The sequence below is a fragment of the Gallus gallus genome, chromosome 12 (assembly GCF_016699485.2).
Source record: "Gallus gallus isolate bGalGal1 chromosome 12, bGalGal1.mat.broiler.GRCg7b, whole genome shotgun sequence".
In the NCBI taxonomy this organism is placed as follows: Eukaryota; Metazoa; Chordata; class Aves; order Galliformes; family Phasianidae; genus Gallus; species Gallus gallus.
The window spans coordinates 1894150-1914798 of NC_052543.1; the positions used below are offsets into that span (position 1 = coordinate 1894150).

At 49.0% G+C, this 20649-nt stretch overlaps 1 protein-coding gene across 4 annotated transcripts in view; it reads left to right on the forward strand.

The window, feature by feature from the left end:
- The window catches only part of HEMK1 (HemK methyltransferase family member 1), an 83810-nt gene that overhangs the window by 47054 nt on the left and 16107 nt on the right, over nucleotides 1-20649 (forward strand). For all 4 annotated transcript variants that reach the window (XR_005839300.2, XR_006931352.1, XR_006931353.1 and 1 more), the window contains one exon: nucleotides 1-20649. This exon is cut by the window's right edge and continues 16107 nt beyond it. The gene's annotated coding sequence lies outside the window, so the exon portion shown is untranslated.

A 20649-nucleotide genomic window follows, 5' to 3' on the forward strand; every position in this document is an offset into this window, starting at 1 on the left:
CTGGAAAGATACACTGAGACATAAAACCAGGAGGGCTTTACATCAAGTTTGTTTTCCAAGAAAGAGCCTCCCCATGCTGCAGGATGCAGCGTGTTCTGTGGCCTTGGGATGCACAGAGCTGAAACTCCTCCGCAGCAAGCAATCAGCTGCAGCCAGACCCCTCCTGCCTTGTGTCCATGTGAGTAGCCCCTGCTCTGTGCCACCAGAGAGCTGCAGGATCCTGTGGCTGGCTTGGCTTGCCAACCTGAGCTCTGTTTGAGCAGTAGGGTCACATCTGTAGGGTGACGATTAATCAGGGAAGCAAGGGAAGGCAAAGCGCCTGAGCACAGCAAGGCTTGTAGGACTTGTAAAGATGAGGAAACCTCTGCTATCTTTTTGAGGTTGATAGCCTCCATGAGAGCAGACAGCAAGACTCTCTGCTGGCTCAGGAAGCCTTGCTGTGCACAGAACCTTCGTGGTGCCCAGGAGGGCACGGTGTGCAGCAACACTGCCGCAACAAAGCACTCACTGAACCTGGGAGCAAGCACACAGCTTGTCTTGGTGTGCCAGCGACTGCAGCTCTGAGGAGGAGGGGGCTGTTCTTCACTTTGTTCGAGAAGTTTGACCTCTTAGGGCCACAAGGAAGGGGAAGGTGCAAGCCAGAGCCTGATTCCAAAAGCAGCGTGCTTTCTTTTTCATGCTTCAACAGCGGTTCTTACCTTTAGGATGGTAGCAGGTCCTGGTTCCCTCTGAGCTCCTGCAAGGATAGGAGCTGCTGCCACACCCAGGAGCAAGTGCTTTTCTGTTTCCTTCTTGAGGAAGAAACAAGGTGTCCTGGCATTCAGAATGCATTGTCCATTGCCTATGTCATACAGAAGGCTGCAAGGCAGTCATCCATACCCACCAGTCAGGAGCTCTGCCTGCAGAAGCAGGCAGCAAAGAGGGATCTGCTGAAAATACGTGCAACTGCCATGGTGAAAAGAGTAGAAAGAATGTTAAAGTAAACTTCTGATTAACTGAACAAGTGGATCAAGCCCTTTGCCTCTGGTCTTTGACAAAAAGGTAGAATAAATTTGGTGGAGACATGGTATATAAGCCTAGGCACCTGGAAGGCACTGGATCCTCCAGTAGAGCAATCTGGGCACTGAGACAGGTGCGAGTCAGAGCCAGGCTGGATGTGCCTTACTTTCACCATTTAGCCCCGAGGAAGTTCCTGTTCTCAAAAGTTCAGTTGGATGTCAACTTCCAGCTGAGTCAATGTAAGTAACAAAGGCTGCATAGGGATTGCTCTTCTGCTCATCAGCCTTGTGCAGAATTAGTTAAAAATTTAAAAAATGTGAATCATTTTTCCTGAGAGAATATGTTCCCAAAGAATAGGATAACCTATTTTTTTGCTTTCTTTGAAATAATTTTGGTGGTGTGAAGGGAGCTGCAGTGGTGGGCAGGCCAAGGTAGTCTCATCCTGGGCCAGTGAACTTCACTCAAGGTAAGTCACTCCTGTGCTTGGCTGTCATTGTGCAATCTGAGCCATGTGATAACAGTGTGAAACATGCAGTGTTGGGGGTGAGAATGACTCTGCAGTCATGCTCTTTAATGCCTTTTCTATTCTGATGGGCTCAGCAGTACCTCGGGTTACTTACTGGCTGAAGGCTTGGGGCAAGCTGTGGCTGGGGGAGGTTGCTTAGTATTTCTGGTGTGATGTGGTGGGTATACAGTTCCTGCCCCAGTCCTGGCACTGAGTGGGAGCTGGCTGGAAGGAGACTCTAAGGAGCGCCCTAAAAATACCAGAGCGTCATGCAGGGAAGGAGGGTGGGGATGCCCAGGACTCTCTCATCCCCTTAAGCTGTGTGCTGGAGGACTTGGCAACAGCTGCTGTCTCTTGCTTTGTTGTGTGTCTTATGTTTTTCATAGTGGTTTTAGTGAACATGCTTCGAGTTTTTTTCTTGTTGGCGTGACAGTGAAGTAAAGAGACGTGGATAAAGTGCAGCTGTTCCTTTCAAAGCATGTGTCTGTGCACAGGAGAGCACAGCAGAGCGTGACAAGTTCTAGGAAGTACTGTTGCTATAGTGTAACTTCTGTTGAACAGCAGTTGATTGTGTTCAGCTGGCTGAGGAGACAGCCGTGAGCATCAAGTAGCAAAAAAAAGCCAATCCTAAAAAAACAATCCGAGTGAAAGCTAATTGTTTCCCCCAAAATTTGACCATATGGATGTGTTTGGCTGGAAGTGTTTATTGTTGTTCTTTATTTATTATTGTTGTTGTTATTTTTGCTGAGAAAACCATCTACATTCCGTGAGTCTTTTAGTGAATGTTTCCCCTTGATTTCTCAAAAAGCTCTCGGTTTTTAACAAATTCTGTGTGCATGTGTGTAGGTTAAAGAAAAAACATAGCGTGTTCATTTGAGGATGTCGTTTATACATTTAAGCTGTAATAGCCAGGCAGTCTTGAGTAGCTTGTAGCTTGTAAAAGTGACATAAACATCTCATGATCAGAAGTTAAGAGGCTTCAGCTCTTGAGACTGCAGAACTCCATGTGACCTGGATGGATCTGTGCATGACAAGCTGAAGAAATGGGCCTTCTGGCTTTAGGTGAGTTCTCAGGGTTGGCTAGTGAGTGCTCCGTGAGGGGTCCCCCTCCTCTCGGAAGTTAGACATTTCAGGTTAAAGCTTAAGTGACATTAACTAATTTTAAGAGAAGAAAGGACTGTTGCTATCTTTGCTAATTGCCAGAAGTACAGCCAGAGCAGAAATAGTCACATCTCCTAAAGGCTACGTGCTGCAGCTCAGTAAGTTCCCATCAAACCCACCTTTTCTCATAGATGGCTTTTTCTTCCTTGACTTCTCCTTTCTGAAGGCTTGGTTAAGTGAGAGACTATGCAGCTCAACTGTCCAGACCTGGTTTCTCAGAAGAGAACAGGACATGCTCCAGAAAGAAGGGCAAAAGCTCTTCGGTTTCCTCAGAGAGGTTTTCCATTGCCAGCCACGTGTTCACTCCACCTCCTCCATGACTGCTTGCAAACTGCAAAGCCCAAGTTCCCTCTGCACAGAAAGGAGCCTAATGTGGCATTGAAGCCAGTTGCCTTTCCCCTGGACGAAGGGTCAGGGATCCAGCAAAAGTTCTCCCCACTGGGGACTGGTTTTTGCTCTGGGCAATAGCACAGGATCCCCTGGTCACTGTCAGTAGCGTTTCATTCCTGGAGACCTCTGTGATCTGCAAGTGCCCCATGGCAGGTGAGGGGAAAGGGAACACACCTTGTGATGTTATGGTGAGTCAAAGAAGTGGTGAAAACAGCCCTTCAGGTTTTTCACGATGATAGCACTGGGTCATATCCTGGATCAGCCAGCTGACCTGACCTCAATGGTGGTTGCCTGCTAAGCCCAGGCTGTCTTCAGAGCCTCAGAGCTGGGGGTGCTGGCTGTTTTAAGGCTTTGGCACAGAGTTGCTTGTTTTATCCTAGGTAAGAGAGGTTGAGACACAGACAAAGGCATTCATCATGGTGTTTTTGTTGCATAGTGATTTCTGATAGCCAAAAACAGCCCTGAGTAGAGTACCGTTGTTTCACATATGGCAAGAAAAGCATATAGCTTTCTCCAAGGACGCTGGTGTTGCCTCAGGTTACCCAACTCCAAGTCACCCTGCTGCAGAGCACTGCATATGGGACTGTACATGGAAATCACTGCTAAACTGGAGGCAATACAAAATAAGAGGTGCTTGTTTAGCAGCGTGTCATGGAGACATGTAGCAACATTTTCTCAGAAGTCACGTTGTCTTAAGTAGTATCAAAGGGGAATTCAGCCTGTGGTTATAACCTGTGCCAGGGGTTCCCAGGTTTGTGTTGCACTGACAGCAGCAATAGCAACTGTGGGCATAGGCAACAGTCTTTGTTATCATTGCTGGAGTCAAGAGTGGATCGTGAGACAGTGGTCACTGCAAATATGCTGTTTCATGTGTATAGGAAGGCATGCCTCTAATTTCTCCTGTGTACCCTCTGGTCATGTGCTTTCATAATCATCAAGCTACCATAGCCTGTTTTGGTCCCCAGTCCAAAACAGGACCCTTGTTCCCTGTTCCAAGTCAAGACCCACACTTCACTCTTGCACTTACTGAACCCCATCTCCATCAACACTCCCTGTGCTCATGGAGATGTTGGCATCAGGGCTGGGGCAGTTCTTCCTTCAGTGACTTCAGTACCACAGCTTAGGTGCTCATAAACACATTAAGATCTCTGCACTTTGGGAGAGCGCTTCTTTCCCTACAATGGCTGATCCAGCAGACAGCTGTTCCCTGAAAAAAATAATAATATAAAAAGAAGCTGAGGGTTTTACACAGACCCTTTGAGATAAGATTAACTCAGGAGACCAGTCCATTGCTGAGAGGCACTAACCGCTGAGTGCCAGACATGTACTCTTTGTGGACTGCACTGAGTTAGTAAAGAGTTAATCGATGAAGTATCAAAACAGTCCAGGTTTGGGTGAAATGTCGTATGTATATGGAAAAGACAGTATATGGAAAAGCAGCTTGACTGGGACTATGCAGGTGAGCTGACCCCAGAATTGAAGTAGAGCAGTGGGCAGACACTAATGTGGACGTAACAGCTCTTACAGCTTGCTTGTGTCTAACGAAGCTAAGGACAGTTTCAGTGAGGGCGTTTAAATATTTTCAGAAAATACAGAAAAGCGATTACATTTTAAACAGGAAGGTCCCATTCCCTTGTGCCAGAACAAGACCAGATCTTTCCAGATGATCTGCATCAGAAGTGTGGTCTCTTGGCAGCTGCTGGTGCACAGGTGACCAGGCTTGAGGACAGTACTCGAGTGAAGAGCTGTGTGCTGCAATGCAGGCTCCTCGGAAAAACACTTGCAGCTTCACAGTGCCATAGGATGAACATCTTGGGTATTTTTGTGATAGAGTAATCCTTACCTACTCTTCCTGAAGGTGCTCATGGTGCACGATGCTCAACAGTCCTACTTCCAAAGATGGAGTAGTGGAATATTCTTCCCAACTTTCTTTCTCGTCCTTGTAAGTTTACCTTTGTTAATGAAGGCAACCAAGCCAGAGAAAAGCAATGTTCTAGTGACTGGAGGGTAAATGGCAACCCAAAGGAATGTGAAGATCTGAACTGAAGCCTAACAGATAAAGGGTATATGTGCTGTGGGGTGTGCTGTGTATGCGAGTTAATAAACACAGCTTCCGCAGTACATAACTACTTGCAGAGGGAATCGGATGCTGAATCTTCTGCTGTACTTAACTGTGGTGAATTAAAGCATCGGGGGAAAGTCCCACCTCCGGGCATTGTGGTTTTGGTAGTTTAGAGTCAGACTACAGTGTCACCAAACATGGCCTCATTTCTCCACTTACATCATTAGTTTAAAAGAAAAAAACAACAACCATACGACGAAATTCCCACAAAGCCCCTTGAAAATAGTTACTGATTCAGTTAACAACAGTTGTATGATTCCATATGATTGCCTAGATTGCCTGTGAGCGTGGCCTGCCATCTGGAAGCCAAGGAAGCCAGAAGGACACCAGGGAGCCCGAGGCATATTCTGTGATCTTTGCTGTATTCTTTAGGACTCGTCTTTGGGAATTCTTGTGTGAAAATGGCAAGACAGGAGAGACAGGACTGGGGAAAGCAGAAAAGTCCATGTCCCAGCTCGAGGTAGGCCTTCAGAAGAATCTCTTCTTTGACTATGCGTAATGAATTTTTCTTCGTTTTTCACTTGGAAGCCTTGGGTACTGTCAGATGTGGGTGAGGAGCTGCCTGGATCCTAGCATTTCTCATATTGGGCAAATTGAGAGAGCTTAGCCAGTAATTTGCCCAGTGAGACTCCAAACTCAGTTTCTCTCCGCCTGTTCCTACCGTTCTCCACTACCAGAAAATGAAGTTCTTCAGGGAATAACCATGACAAATCACTTCCTGCTGTGACGCAGGGAGATCTGGGTTTCTGAGAATACCTTGTGCCTCTGAAAGGAACGGGCCTGAAGCAAGAGGTGTAGGCAGAATGCATCTGGGCTGGGGCCAGAAGTGTTCCCATGGTGAGAGCTGTGACAGCCACGGTTTGCTGGGCCCAGAGGTCTGACTTCAGCTGGGTGCAGGAATGAATCCCTTGTGGTTGGGGCTCCGCCTGGTTTTGGTTTTGTCCAGGGAAGTTTATTCAGGTGCCAGGAGGGAGCAATTTGACCAAGCACTGAAAGCAGCAATTCCTTATAGGGTGGCCTATCTAGGCCTGATCCTAGAAGCTAAAGAACTGTTCGTTACGCTTTGTTGTTTGTCTGACTCTTCTCCATTGGCAGTGAAGGATTTGAGAGCTGGTTTGGAAGCTGGTGGTATCTGCACGAGGGCCACCTTCATTAAAGAAAATCTAAGCAAAAAGAAGGTTTTTCCAACTAGTAATGTAACATAATTAATCCAAAGCTAAAGGACTTTTTGTCTGGAGTTTGGTGAGTGTTTTACATGACTGCTAGAATCAGGCATTCTTCAAGAACAGAGCATTGTTTGGAAAAGAACTGTGACTGTGCCCTCAGGAAAGGGGCATCTTCATAAAAGCTGGTCTTTGTTCAGTGGTGAAGACAGCATTAGGAGCAAAAAAAGCAAAAGCAGCATGGAAGGGGAGGGAGAATGGGTAGCAGTTAATATAAATTAGAAATGAAGTGCAGAAAACTGGAAATAAAAAGGGAAATGTAAAATTATCCTCGGCTGCTATCTTCAAGGACATTAAAGAATTTAAACAATCCGCTTGAAACAGAAAATTGTACAAGGCCTCTTTGAAATGGAAATGGTGCAATTGTTAATGAAGATGAAAATGAGTAGAAGCATTTAGCAAGTATTTCTGATCTGTGCTTGGATGACAGCAGAATAATGTACTTGAATCACAGGAGGACAATGCATTAATTTCTAAATTATTAGGCCATCAGGAAAAGGTATTATAAAACACTGATGAGGAACAAGTATTTCAGAAGGAGCCTGTTCAGATAACTTGCAGGCGAGAGCCCCAGCAGTGGTACTAAGAACACAGGTGGTTTGCAGGTGGCAATTTTCAATACTGGGACATGTAGGACACTGGGCTGCAGTATGCCAAAAGGGAATGCGGGTGGCTGGAGCAAAGCCATCGTGCAGAGAGCTCAGAGTGAAGGGCTTCTTCCCTGGTCCGTGGGTCCATGTGGGCTTAGGGTCCAGCCCTGTGGATGGGAGGATCCCTCGGTGCACCTCCTGGGCTTAGGGCCTCTGGGGGCTGCTCCAGCACAGAGCAATGCTGCTGCTGTGGTAGGAACTGCTGTGTCGGAGCCTCTGAGGCTGGAAAGAGGCTCTGCATCCAGAAAGGCCCTGAAGTGCTGCAGGTTTGAGGCGGAAGGGAGCTGGCTGAGATTTGAAGCCACCATCCCTCAAAGCAGTGTTGGGTTTGGATTAACTGCCTATGGAACGTGCCAGCACGTTGGTTTGCTTGGGTATTCTGTTCACCCAGGCCTTGAACTCCTGTGTACTTAGGAATTAATTTCCTTGGGAAACATTATGAATGGTGATGACAATGCTTGTGCTAATCCCCTTCGTGACTGGCAGGGAAGGGAATGCAGAGTCTGCACAGCACTGACCCTGCTGTTAAAAGTAGTGCATTGGGTGCTGAGCCTCCGTGCTCACTGTGACAGCACTCAGCTGCAGGGCTTGAGTGCTCCAGAGGCAGTGTGCCTGTGAGCTGAGGGAGTTTTTCTACCTTTGCACCCCCCTCCAAGTAAGGAGGATTTAGAAGATTAAGCAGAGGAAAGACTACATGCTGGCTGTGCCTCCACTGGGGCACCACTGAGCTGGCTCATTTTTCCCAGCCCTGGAGCCCCTTGCTGCTGGTTCATCTGCAGCAGGGAGAAGCCTGCTGGAAGGAGCAGCATGCCTTTGCGGAGGGAAGAAGACAAGGCTAAGGGTGAGGTACTCAGTTAGTTCTCATGCTGATGCAGTGCTGAATTGCGTGGCAGAAAATATTTACCATCTGCAGTCCTGGGTGGCCCCCAGCTCCCCCGCAGGCTCCATCTCACAGCTCTACTCTGCCTTCAAGGCAGCCCTGCTGCCCTCGGCTTGAGGGGGCTCACCACGCCGGCAGAAGTGGTAATTCCACTCCATTTATTAATATTGGCTTGGTAGGAAGGTAACTTGGCTTTTCTTAAAACATTGGAGCCACTCGTGTGTTTCCTTGAATTGTATTTGATGTTTATTTTTCAAATGCACTTATGTGTCCAGTGAGTGCTTCGTAATTTAAGAATAAATGATTTCTTCTCATTTTATTTCCAGGAAATGCTCCTATCTGTGAATCGCAGAGAGGCTCTTGGGTTGTTAGGCTGACTTCGAGGTTTCTGCAGTCTTTGCTCTTTGCCATTAGCATTATTATTAGTCACTGTTTGCTATGAATAAGACACTGGGCCCAGTATGTTTTTTTTTTCCTGCTGTTAAGCTGATACCTTGAATAACAATGTGAAAGCAGTATTCATTATTAGATTATTGGAGGAAATGGAATTAGAAACGGGATTCAAAATGGAGTTATTAATATTAATGGCAGCTTTATTATGCCATAACGTTTTGTAGAAGCGCACTGAGAAGGTTTTGCACCATACAGGACAGACTTTCCCTGACGTGGCTTTGTATAGTTGATTCTAAATACCAGGAGCTCAGAGTGAGTAATTGCTAATTGGGAGCACAGCACTGCAGGAGGAGCCAGCTGTCCCTTCCCTCCCAGCTGCCTCTCCTCGGGGTGAGTCGCAGCCACAGCGCCTGCCTTATGCTGCTGTTAGCTGCTACCCATATCCTATTTCTCCCTTTATTTTCCCCCCTTCCCTGTCCTCTCTTCACCTGCTGCTGCCTACGCTAGCCAGGGATGAGAATGCAGCATGTGGAAGCAGTGCAGGGCTCAGAGTTTTGCCTTGCCTGTCCTGCCCCAGTGGAGATCCCACATTATGCAGGAGAGACGTGCCAAGAGGAGATGATGTGGGAAGTAAGCTCAACCTGAAGACTTCCTTGGCAAAAGCCATTAGGAGGACATTCCCAGGGCCCTGCTCTGTGCATGACAGGCTGGTCGTCTGTTCACCGTGAGGTGTGAGCAGGGGAGGTGTGAATGTACAACTGACCTCTGCAAGAGATTGCCAAAGCAGTGCAGCTCCAACATGAATTTTAGACAGCCTTCCCCCAACTTAGCACTTCATCAGTGCCTGTGCAGGTCCTGACTGACACTGTGAGGTTTGTGGTGCTGACATTGTAGAAATATGTAGAAACGAAGCTTGCTTTCATTCACCATCAGCTGCAAGCTTTGGCAGCTTCTGAAGTATTACAACACTTCTTCAATGTCTATTTCTGCCTACAGAATATTTTCTTTGTCATGTTCCTCTGGCAGTTCTTAGGTTAGAATGAGGAAAGGGGATTTTCCTAATAGTAATACAAAAACTGGTGACAGTAACTTATTTTTTTTTTTAATTTTCTACTCACCCTTACAGTGAAAAATAGATTTTAAAAGTAGCTTAAGAAAGTTTTTTATATCACGGCGATCCCCACAATCGGTACAAGCTGGGGGATGAAGGGACGGAGCACAGCCCTGCTGAAAAGGACTTGGGGGTGCTGGTGGATGGCAGCTGGACATGAGCCAGGAGTGTGCATTCACAGCCCAGAAAGTCGACCATACCCTGGGCTGCATCCATAGCAGCACGGCCAGCAGGGCAGGGAGCTGATCCTGCCCCTGTGCTCTGCACTGTGACACCTCACCTGGAGAGCTGTGTCCAGATGGGGAGTCCTCAGCACGGGACAGATGTGGGCCTGTTGGAGCACATCCAGAGGAGGGCCATGAAAATGACTCAAGGGATGGAGCACCTCCCTGTGAGGACAGGCTGAGAGCTGGGGCTGTGCAGATGGAGAAGAGAAGGCTGCAGGGAGACCCGAGAGCAACCTTCAGTATCTAAAGGGGCTGTAAGGAAGAAGGGGACAGACCCTTTAGCAGGGTCTGTGGTGATAGGAGAAGGTGAAATAGTTTCAAACTAAAGAGGAGAGATTTAGATTTGGATATAAGGAAACAGTTCTTTACAATAGGGGCAGTGAAGTACTGGCACAGTTTGCCCAAAGGAGAGGTGGAAGCCCAATCCCTGGAGGCACAAAGTCTGTCTGGATGAGGCTCTGAGCACCTGTTGGAGCTGTAGGTGTCCTTGTTTGTTGCAAAGGAGTTGGGCCAATAAGGATCCCTTCCAACTCAAATTGTGCTAAGATAAGGAGAGGACAGGAAATGGAGACCACTCATTTACCTTGTAAGACCCATCAGCAGTGAATTTGAAGGAGAGCAGTGCTGTGGGCTCCTGCCTCCTCTCCTTGCTTGGCTGTTTTGTGCTGCCACACTGATGGTTGCCCATCGTATGTGTTTCGCAGTCTGTATGCTGGATCTGTCGTTCGGTCACTCCCTTCTATACCTGTTGATGGGCAGAAATAGGGCCGTGACCTCAGACCTGTCATTTCCCCATCCGTGAAAGAAGGGAGCCGAGGACATTTGTACCCCACAGTGGCTTACAGATCTCCAGAGCTGCAGTTCCTCAGTAGTTCCTTACACGTGGGCTCTGCCCTATGGAGTGCTGTGTGTGATCCCTGGGCTGAGCTGCTCTGCAGCCGCATTGAATTCAAACAACGGTACATTCAGTTGGCCAGAGTGCATATTTGGACTTCAGACTCATGGTGGTTTCCTTCTGTCCTTCTGGGCTGATTACCACGCATTCCTTTCTTTTAATTTCAGCCCTCTGCAGTTCTGGGAAAAGGTCCTTGATTAAGTACTGAGAAACCGGTCTATTTGCGAGTCTAATTTGGTTGCTTCAGTTACATTACTGTATGCTAAATATAGGAAGGCACCAAGCAAATCCCAGTTCCTGGGCTGAACAGGGTGTTCAAGAGCCTTGTTCACATTTAAACTGCGTGGCTCGGGCCTCTGTTTAATTAGAGCTAACGAGCCAACTTCTCACATGTTGTAAATCAGCACGTCTACGTTGATTTATGGGCGAGTAGCAGTTCTGTACAGCTAAAAATGAGCCCAGTGCCCAACTCCGGGCTTCTTCCTTCTAGCTGAGGGCCCTGGAGATGAATGGCATGTTGTGCTGGCAGGTTTAGACGTCCCAGAGAGACAGCAGAGTGCTTTGGTCTCACAGTTGATGTCTGAGAACCTAGAGATCAGCACATGGAAGGGGTTTGAAGCCTGAAAGCTGATCTTGTGGTTTGCTGCAGACTGCGTGTTGCATTCTGTGCTATTCCTTGTGCTTGTTTTTGTTGGTTTTTGTTTTTTGGTTTTTGGTTTTTTTTGTGATCCTGAAATCCACAGCAGATAATGAGGAAGTCTGCTTGTCTTCTAAGCATGCGCCTGCAGCCTTGGCCTTGCGGGGGACTTCAGACTCCTGTGTAATCATGCAGAACTACATCTTCTTTCTGTTCAGCAGGTGGGGAAAAAAAAAAAAAAAAAAAAAAGCACCAAAAAGCAAATAGCAAGCCACAGCATTTTAAGTGCATGTCGCACTTGTAATAGGTGAGAGACTGATTGTGCTGGAGACAAGTCTTATCTGTGGCACAGCTACTGCGTATCTCAGGGAACAGCTTCTCCTACAGGGCCTCGGTGGCAGCAAGCCATGGCCCTGGCCTGGGCGACCACTGGTGGGGCTGAGCTGCTCTGTGCCCTTCCATCCCCTGCCTGCTGGCCAAGCTGCACCCAGCTTGGGGCCCACCACCACGGCACGTGTGGGCTTGCATTGGTGTGTTTGTCTGGATGAAAGATGGTGCAAATTCTCATCCAGCTGAGCTGCTGGCTGCAGGGTTTGCAGCAGGCTTTCTCCCTTTGCTCACCGCTCAGTGCTGCTGCCTTGTATTTGGAGAGCAGCTCGTGGGGAACCATGAAGCCAGCTCTGACTGAATCCTGTTTTCCTTTTTTTGTGTGTGTGTACCTTGAGGCTATCCTTGCATTCCTCGCAGCTGGTGGCTGCTCTGGTTCCCTGAATCTCATTCAGAGCCCCGCACCTACAAGCCAGATACTTGTCATCTCTGAAAGATGTTTGTTTCCGTGGAAGAATAGCAGTGAGATGACTGTCTGCTCCCTTCACAGTCCACCAGGCTGGGAGAGCTCCAAGTATCCAGTCAGCCCTTGGAATTCATATTGCATGAAGATAAAGTAGCCAAAAATAGTTTCCGTGGACTGGATGGTTCTGAAGCTTTCTGTGTTTATCTAACAAAAATGTTAGGAAGTACAGTAGGTCATGCACTAAACTGAGCAAAATCATGGGGCACATCTGAGCTCGTGAAGATGAGCTTATCATTTATTTATTTGATTTACTTAACCTCTCTCTGCTTGAAAATTGCCTGCAGTTTTCATGCATTGCCGTTACGCTTATTTGATAAAAGGAAAAACCAACGCAGCTGTACCCTGAGGAATTAGAGATGCTGAAAGAGGCTATTGGGGAGGGGAGGAGGGAGAGGCAGGCTTGCACAGCTCTGCCAGAGCCTTATTTTTTCCTGCCTTCCAAGAACAGGGCTGTGTTCCATCCCCTGCCGCCCCCTCAGCTGGTGCTGGGAAGAGTAGCTGTGTTTAGCTCACTGTTCCTGGAAGTCACTGAGACACCGAGCATCGAGAAACCAGCATTTTCTGTAGCAGGATCTGTCTGAATGGAAAAGATGAGCTGATCTTCAGCCCTTGTTTGCTCGCCTGAGTTAACCCTCACCGCTCCAGAAGAGGCTGTGCATGCTTTAGCTGTGATCTTTTGGAAGGAAACAAAGGCCGCCTCCATTGCAGCCAGGTGTTTGGAAGCCAGCCTGGCAGGTGATGTGACATAGTACCCTCGATGTAACCCACGTTCAATAGATTTATGCTGCAACCACCTTCTGTTCTTTAATCCTGCCTTGCAGAGCTGAAGCAGCAGCAGCTTTTCAGCCAGCTGACTGCGCTGGTGGCCGCCTCCTGCCCAGGCTGAGGGAGGTGGCTTCTGGTATTCCAGGAACTTCCCAGCCACAAGCTCCCCAAAATCATCCTGATTAAAGCATACCATGACAGGGTAATTGCAGCATTGTGCTGGTGCACAAAATGTTTGTCACTGTGCGCTCCTAGTGCCACATGAAGACTCCATGAGCCATAGGGCAAAGTCCCTTCCATTCAATGAAATCATTTACGTGGGGGTCTGCGTTTGTTTTATGGATAGGAGGAGGAGCTTGCAGTTAATAATCTTGTAATTGGCTATATTGGCTTCTGGTTCTTGCTACGTGGTTGCAATTGAGCACTGTTCTCTGGTGCCTCAGTGTAGTGTGGGATGCAGTGACACTGTGGGGCTCCCATGCAGCGCTCTCTGGGAACACCAACTGTTACTGGGACGCTGGAAACACCCTGGCTCCTTTGCTTCTTTCTTCAGGCTGACTCAAAGCTGTTACTTGACAGCTGTGACTGTCTCAGCCATAGCCCCAGTGCCAAATTTAATGAGTCTGATGGTTCATGGGACCCAGAAAGCAGCTTAAAGTGACCAGAACGTAACAGGTGTGGATATTTCTGTTGCTTTTTCCATGGGTGCAGTTAGCCAAAGAGTAGTCTACGGGTCTTTCTGCTGTGATAGTTTTGGCTTTCCCTACTCAAGAGAGGAAGAAAATCCCTTCCTTTCCCTCTGTGCCTCAAATTGACTTGAATTTCCACTTTATATGGGTCATCAGGCTGCTTTTGGTCAGGCTGGAGGTTTTACATTTGCAGTCCAATTTGGAGGAGGTCTGCTTCCCAATTTCAGCTCCTCAGTACGTTCATCCAGGAAAGAAGTGAAACCCATTGTGAATGACAGTGGAGGCATCTGTCAGGGTAAACACAAAGGAGGAGAGAATGAGTGGGGCTTGGGTAACCCAGGATGTCAAATTCTCTGTTTGTAAGCTGCTGCTGGGTGCTGCACACAATGAGCTGGCTTGATAAGATGGTTTTTGTGCCTAGCCATAGTCTGTGGAAATTACTGATTCTCTGGGCACGGGAGGTGAAGGAAGAAGGGCTGAAGCACTGGGATCTTACAAGCCCATGCTCTGCCCCCATCCTGCCCCCAAAGGAGTTCACAGCTGCTCAACTCCAGACTGCAGCAAAGAGGCAGCAGTGTGCAACGCCTATCCAGGAGCGTGCCCTCTTGGGAGGCAGCTGAGCGAACGACGCTCCCTGTCTTCCCTTCTCTTCCATGGAAGCACTACAACTTGCCTGCTTGCCCGGATAAACAACAGCAGGGAGGTTTTCTGACTCAAGCGTGTTTTCTGCAGAAGCGCAGTGCTGTGGTGCCAGAGGCTGCCCACCACCTCTGCTGTGTTCAGCCGTGCTGAAGGTGCTGCCACTCGCGGTTCTCTGCTAGCGCTGCTCAGCCCTTCTCTTGCGTGTGGTCTCATTTTGGTTTGTGCAGATTCTTGCTGCAGCGTGGGAAGTTGCCAGAGCAGTGATGTTCGTGCTGCTGACGAGCCTGTAAAAGTTTTTGTTTGACTGCCTCAGTTCTTGGAATTGATCTAGGCCAAGCAGCATCTTGAAAAACAGTAACTAGAAAAATACTCTTCCATCTAATGCTTTGCTATTAGCACAGGTTCAAAGGGAAAACCAGAGCCACTGCAAAAGAGTGCAGGCATCCTGTGCGGTGAGGAGATGTCAGCAGCTGAGTCAGGCTCACAGAACATGGTTTAAACAAAAGCCCTGCTGGACACAGCCTTGGCCTTGTACTGTGCCCATAAGATGGGAGAGTGCTTGCAGGGGGCAGAGTGACTAACTAATGCTTACCAAGCGTGATACCAAGCTTCTGCCCTTGCACTGTGGCCTTACAGATAAACACATACAGGAACATAATATCATTGTCCTATTTCTAAGTAACTGACTGATGGCAGCAAAATCAGGAGGTGCAGCAAAGGTCTCATTGACCTTTGATAGCCATCTCAAAATCTGGCAAAGCCTTCCTGCTAACTGGTTTTCCAACAGCCTCGAGTTTTTATAGGTGAGGAATGAGAACTTGCCTTGATTTGGGTTTTTATGATAAAAATATTACTGCTATTACTAGAAGCATCAGGATCAGGCTGCCTGCCCCTCGGCATGCAGCTGTTCTTCCTAGGCTTGGGGCCCTAGGACATTAGGTCACATGTGCTGTGATGTTTGTCCTAGAAATACCAGCCACGAAGCTTCAAGTGCTCATTATTATTTCCATTACAGAGCCATTTAGCATTCTGCGGTCTGGAGTGCATTTAACATTGCAGGCATATACTGTCCAGCAGCCCACACCTAGAAGCCTTGCATTCAATACCAGGGAGGCAGGCACAGGGAGAGGAGAGACCAGGAGCCTGGGGATGTGCAGTGCTTTGTCCCAAGATAGCCAGCCGGTCGGGGCAGAAATGCAAACAGACTCTGGGGCTTCTGAGTCTCAGCCAGCACCTTTGCTGCACCGCAGCTGGGGGTAAAAGTCAGCAATGGATGGTGTGGTCACTTGGGGCTCATAACCCAAACCAACAGCATGACAGATTTGTAGCTGAAAGGTGGTGTGGTATTTGCATTGTGCACACTGAGGACTCTGAAACAGTGCTTGAAATGCAGTTTAGTTATTCTTCAAACAGACAAACCCTCTGGGTTGAAGCATGAGGCTTTTCTGGGAAGAGCAGAGCAGTCCCTCCTTAGGATCGCATTTTCTGTACCTGCGTTTCCCTAACTCATGCCTTGTTCTTGGTGGCTTCATGGCTTTTGATACGGAGCAATTGGGCCAGGACCCTTCCTGAGTGTGCAGTGGGATTTTTTGAAGGCCCGTATGTGCTTCCAGTTTGCATGCATGCCAGCCTTGTCCATCTGGAGACAGTGCCTCTTTCTCAGCTCATCGTAAACAGCTACAGCATGTGTTCAGGAGCAATGTAGTAGGCATGGCTGTGTCTCCAGGGAGCAGCGGGTGGGAGCATGGAAGCCCAGCTGATGTGTGTTTTGTGCAGTAGAAATTTCCAGAAGCGTCCTGAGGTGCTTTTGCCCCAGGTGCTGTATGGACACGGGCAGTGCTGGGCTCTGCCCAGGTACTGGGGGGAGGCAGTGCGAGTGCTGGCACTGCTTAGGCCTGCATTCCTAGTAGGGAGCTGGTCCTGGATGGCTCACAGAGGGCCGTGTTGTCATATTCCATCTGCCTGCCATAGGGCTCCAGGTGTTTTTTCTGTGGTGGCCCTTATACCAATGAATGGAGACCCCAGTATGTGCCCTTCAGCTCCGGTGGCTGCTGAGAACTCAGAACGGAGGACTGCCTCTTTCCCTCAGCACAGTACTGCTTGTGTTTCTCTGCTCTCTCAAGCCCTGCATCATTTGATTTACCTGTACCTTCCTCATCACTCCTAAGTGACTCTTTGTGATCTTTCTCCATTCTCTCTCTCCCCACCTCGCTCTTCTTTCAAGCTTGCCTTGCTTGACCTGGCTTCTTTGCCCTGCTGTTGTTTACCTCCGTCTGCCCCTGGCCAGCCCACTTGACCACACACCGCCTCTTCCCTTCTTACTGCCACCACCTTTGCCCTCCTTTCCTTCTCAGATTTTCTCCTCTCTGCTTTTTAGCTGGTTCCTCTGTGGTTTTCAAACACTGAGGTCCCCACTCTCTCCAAAAGAAGAACAAATAGACTAAACAAGAGGTTTCTGCCAGGTCCTTGCTGCGCTCTCGATAAGCTCAATGCTTCTGTAGCTCCTCGCTCTCTCAGCTCGGGCAGGCAGCCCAGCATCCCCCCTCCCACGCGCTGAGCTCACAGGGAGCTGTCACACTTTATTCTAAGAAATCAGCTAATGTACAGTACTCAGCAGAGGCACCCCTCCCCTGGGAGGATCAGCAGAATTAGGATGTGCAGCGAGCTATCTTGGGGATTGCACAATCTTATCACCTCCTCCAGGGTGCTGGGGAGGGGCGAGAACCGTGCGCACTGAGTCACACTTCCCCTGCGATGGCTGCAGGTTTCCTGACTCACTTCCTCCCAGGACTTCTGTTTCCTTACTTCTCTACCCCAACATCTCAAGCAAAGAAGTGTGGCAGAGATGGAGCAGTCAAGGCAGCTGTGGCCCTGAGCTGCCTGAGCTCCATGCCACTTGTCCTGTTTTGGGTTGAATGTGATGCGTCACAGCAGCTGGACACAGAGGAGCTGCTTGGTGCTGAGGGGGCTGAGAATTTCGTCTGGCTATGTGGCCATTTGGTGTGGTGTGAGAAATAGCCCCCTGCCCATGCCTACAAATGAAGTGACACGAGTGGGGCCCCCGGGTAACGCGTGGCCTGCTCCTGTGCTGCCCAAGTGCGGGATGCAGCGCAGGGATGGGAGCTGGGAGAGCGTAAGTAGGCACAGCATAGCTCCTGCCCTGCGGCCAGCTGCCTGCTGAAGGCAGACTTTTCAGTGGTCATTAGTGTCTTGAGAAGTGTTTCTGCCTCCCTGAAGGTTCCTACTGTGTTTTGTTTGAGCCTCTGCCTTGATCATTCTTTCCCACGATGAGATAAGAGTCTATGATTTTCTTTTCTTTTCCAGAAAAGATGATTCCCAACCCTTGTAGTGACAGGGGAGAGCCTGGAAAGGATGACTTCCTCCAGACTCAGCAGCCTAAGGGCCAAAAGCAGCCCCTGCAGCCACTCCGCCCTGACAGCCCTTCAGCCGATTGATTCCCAAGACCTGGCACAGGGTTCAGCACACTCTGATGAGCCCTGTGCCACTCACCTGGATGGAGCAGGAGGGCCCTGCTGAGTTACTGGAACAGCTGTCTCTTCAATACCAGGAAGTTAGCTTTTCTGCATCGTAGCCTGATTTTAGGCAGTGCTGTGTGACATAAATTAACTTCACGTTGCTAGTTATCCCCAAGGCTCAATTCATTCAAGCCTTTATGTTAGAGAAAGTGTCTGCATGAGGCCACATGAAGTCCTGTGTATCTCCCCAGTGACCCCACAGGCAGTGCATGCTTCTGGGCCACACCGCCAGCGAGCTGCAGCCTGGCCTGGTGTCGTGCTGCATGCAGGGCCCAGCAGCTGGCAGGCCCTGGCATGGCACCAGGCAGCACCCCTGGGCCTGCACTCAACACATCACCCGTCCTGCTCACCAGAGGGCCAGCAGAAGGAAGCGGGCCTCTCCCTGGTGTTCAGTGGGACTTCCTGGAAGCACTACAAGGAGCTTCCAAGAGTTGAAACATGACACACGGTTCTGTGCATGTGTGTTAAGAGTCTGGCTGAAAGACAGAGGGAGCGTGGCTCCACGGGCCTCAATGAGCCTCCCCATCTCAGCTCTGCCATGCAGCGTTGGCTTGGCTGGGCTTGGATGGGGTGTCCCAGGAGCTGGACACAGGCTGGTTCTTTGGGAAGCATGTCTTGCTGTGTGGCATAGGGTGAGCAGGCTCTGCTGGGGAGCAAGTAGCTTGCATTCTCTGCTTCACAAATTAATGCTTTACTAGGAATGAAGGACCTCGAGTCTGCCCTTCTGACAGCAAAGATGATGGAAAGGTCTTTTTTTTCATATTTTTTTTTCCACTAGCAGAAGCATATGCTGCTCATCTCATTCCTACTGATAGCCCAGGAATGCTGCATCCCAGCAGCGATGGCCCTGTGCCTCACCCAGCAGATAACAGCCCTGTTCTGCACTCGGATACGGACGCATAAAGCCAGCAGCAGTACTCATGCAAAAATCATGAGATTAAGCACCAGTTTGAGAATCCTGCAAACAGGGAAGGTATGGAAAGTCCCCAGCCTTAAACTTTCAAAAGGGAAGAAGAGGGGAGCCTGCAGCCCAGCCGTGTGCGGAGGGGTCTGGGACTGCTGGAAAAGAGGGAGGTGGGCCTGGCAGTCTGGGCAGCAGGGGGATAGGAGGGCACCACTGGGGATTAGCTCAGCAAGTGTCAGGTTTGCTGCTGTCAAAGAGAAGCATTGTGAAAGTGGTCAGATCTTAACTCTGAGCATGTGAGAAGGCTGGCATCTGCTCTCGGAAACACGAGGCAGCTGATTACCAGCCCTGGTTTTTCTTTTGCGTGTTATGTGACTACATTTTTCCATTTCTTCTTGACCTCTATTCATTTACCTGAATTCTTTGGCCTTTAAACAAAGAAGCCATGAGATATAATAGAGTATTGAATTTATATCAGAGGTGGCAAAATCTTGCAGCAACTGCTCCTGCTGCATCCTTAAGAGCCTCTTTAGCAGGAGAAGCCTGCCCTGGCAGCACCATTGTGCCCCAGGGCAGCTTGTGGCTGGGAAAGCTAAGGAATGGTTATATGTGCCCAAGGCTTTGTGAGCTCACCTGGGGAAGCCACCAGTTTGACTGTGGCGGGTTCAGAGGGGTGGACATTTCCTAATAACAAGAGGCCTCATTCTTCCTGCTATTCTGAAATCCTGTGTGTCTGAGCCCTGTCCTGGAGTGCTGGGAGATTTTCTCACTGTCTCTCTGAGGATTTTCTCCAAATATACCTGTTGGTTCCAAAGCAGATTTATAGTCTTGTCTCATGTGTGTGGAAAGAGTCCTCGCTTGGCAGATCTTGCTATCTAAATAACGCAAGATAAAACCACAAAAGATAAAGCACAGTACAAGTGGATGGAAAGGTTAGTGAAAGGGCAATTCAGGAAGAAAACAGCTCAGACACACTGAACTCTATTTTCTTTCCACTGGAAGGGCTGGAGTTGGTACTGCGGGAAGAGGGCCATCCTTGGAGTCTTGTGGTGAGAGCAGCTCTGGGCACAGCAGAGCCCTCTGCCTCGCTGCTTCCGCGCTGCAGTCTGCTCGGCCTGCAAGGGGAAGGTCTGTGCAACAAACAAAAGGCAGCTTTGACGTCAAAACCTGGGACCGTTGCCCTGGCACTGGGAGGTGGAGCGCAGGAAGGAATCCGCCGCTAATAGGCTCTGGACTGGAGTGCACTTTGGCAGAGGGACAGCTACTACCCCTTCTTTCCAGGAATAATACTGTTTATTTCTATCTCACTCTCTCTGGCTAAAGTTACCCTACTCAGGTTTCGCTTCACCTGTCTCCACCATAGAATCATCAGAGCCAGGAAAATTCCAGTCTGCAGACTCCCCATCTTCCATACCCCCTTCCCCGAAGAGCTGCACTGCCTACTTTTTCTGTTTCCTTGCTTTGACATGTTTGCAACCACAGCTTTCTCTTGCTGAAGGGTTTGGTGGTACCATTTAATAAATAAGCGCGTGCATTTTGCTCTGTATGTGCACACACGTGTAGCACCTTGCTCCTGCCTGCCCAGGAGCACTGACCTCTGCAGCTCTGTGTGCACGGAGCTCCCAGCAGCAGGACATATCTCTGCCTTGCGCAAATGGCTCCGTCCTGCAGACAAAAGCGTTGTTCTGGGAAGTTTCAAAATGTTGCAACGCAACACAGCAACAACCTGAAGTTCAGTGGATCTGTTACGTGGTTTTGATTGGCTCTGGTTTTGTTTAAAAAAAAAAAAGGCACTATTTTTACATCAGTTTCAGGTTGCCAGCCTTACTTGGGCAAACTCTAGACTAAACCTTTAGTAAACTGCCCCATATTTTCCTGTTTTATTCATCTTTCCTAGCTGTGCAGGTTGGGTCAGGCAATATTTGCCCCCTGCGCAGTGGCCCTGCTCAGCACCACTGCATTCTGTGCAACCTTGGTGTGCTGCTTCCCATCTTCTGCACAGGATGACAAAGGCCTCTCGGGTTCAGCAGCATTTGGCTGTATGTGAGCCAGGAGGAGATGAAAGGA